Source organism: Hyla sarda, unplaced genomic scaffold, assembly GCF_029499605.1.
Source record: "Hyla sarda isolate aHylSar1 unplaced genomic scaffold, aHylSar1.hap1 scaffold_128, whole genome shotgun sequence".
Taxonomy (NCBI): Eukaryota; Metazoa; Chordata; class Amphibia; order Anura; family Hylidae; genus Hyla; species Hyla sarda.
Window position 1 is genome coordinate 376,049 of NW_026607902.1, and position 1,779 is coordinate 377,827.

Below are 1,779 nucleotides of genomic sequence, written 5' to 3' on the forward strand. Positions count from 1 at the left end.
TTCTTTGACTTATTCAACTCATTTAATTTTATTTCTGTGTGTGAAAAATAGTGTTAGAAAAATGTGGATGACATGAGTTGTTTTTTTTAAGTGTCAAATGTTGCTCTCCTGCACAATCTGCACAGTGCGGTGCAGAGAGAGGCGGCTGATGCTGGTTGGTATAGTTGCTGAGGCAACCGTAGCACACCCACCAAGTTCCGTGCATAAGACTTTTTCTGATGAACCGGAACTTGCTAGGGGTCATACAGTTGCGAAGGATCAACTTTTGGGTACGTGCGCGTACACTTATCTTTTGCTGCAGATGTCCTTTAAGCCAGCTGAATGTCTGCTAGGCACCGCTAAAGAAATTGGATCTCATAGATGGTAATGCAGTCCAGTGGAAATCAGCCCAAAGAATGAACAAGTTAATTCTTTGGGCAGATGTCCATTCCACTGTGATGATTTTGCACTATGCACAGTGCAGCAGAATCCCATTGAAAAAAATGGGAGTCTGCTGCAAGTGGATTTCTGCCAACAGACTGTCTCCAGTGTGAACGATACCCAACTACCCCAAGACCCCTTAGTACTCTTTCAGACCCATCTTTCCCCTCTTCCTTTAGACCACTAAGTCCACAAGACTCCTCTGCCCCCATCATCCTCCTTAACACTTTTCTGACTTCCGCCCATACCCCTTCACCCCCCTAAGGCCCCTCAGTCAGCCTTTTCCACACTTTTGTGCCCTCCCAGCCCCCTTCTCCTTAGACACCCCCTTCAATCATCCTTCACACTTTTCTGCTCCCCTCCCAAGACCCCTCAGTCATCCTCCTTTACTTTTCTGCACCACCCCCAGACGGCTTCCCCCAATACCCCTCAGTCATCCTCCTTCCCACTTTTCTGACCCCCCCCCCCCCCACAGATCCTTTCTCCACCCCAAGACTCCTCAGTCACCCCCCTTTACATTTTTCAGGCCCCCCCAGCCCCCTTCTTCTCCACACATTCCCTTTAGTCATCCTCCATCACACTATTCTGCCCTCTCAGACTCGTCCTCCCCCAAGACCCCCAGTCATCCTCCTTCACACTTTTCTGCCCCCTTCTCTTCCGCACCCCTTCCATCGGTCATCCTCTATCACATTTTTCTGCCCCCCCCCTAGACCCTTCACTCCCCCTAAGACCCCTCTGTCATCCTTCTTTTCATTTTTTAGGCCCCTCCCATGCCCCTTCTCCTCCACACCATCCTTCAGTTATCCTCCATTACACTTTTCTGCCCCCCCCCACCGCTCACTTCCCTCCCCAAGACCACTAAGTCATCCTTCTTCACAATTTTCTGCCTCCCCTGCCCCTCTTCAGTCATCTTCCTTTATATTTCTCAGGTTCTCAGCCCCCCAGCCCCCTTCTCCTCCGAACACCCCTCTTCAGTCATCCGCCTTTACATGTTTCTTCCCAGCCTTCTTCTCCTCTGCACCCCCCTGCCATTTAATTATCATCCATTTAATTTAATTATCATACTTTATACTTTAGGATAGGGGATACGTTTTTCACCACTGGACTACCCCTTTAAAGCAGCAGTGTCCCTGCCCAGGCTAACTGCACTTGGGGCCGGGGGACTGGTCACCGGACGGAGCGCCGCCCCTTTTAGGGTATGGGGTGGGCTGTGTCAGTGAACAGGCAGAGCGGGCTGTTTTCTTCACTGCACCGGCCACTACTTTCAAAACGGCAGCCAATGTATTGCAGTGTAGTGCAGAAAACAGGTGTATCGCGATAGGGCAGGTGGACGGCCCAGCCCTCCGGGCATATGCCCGA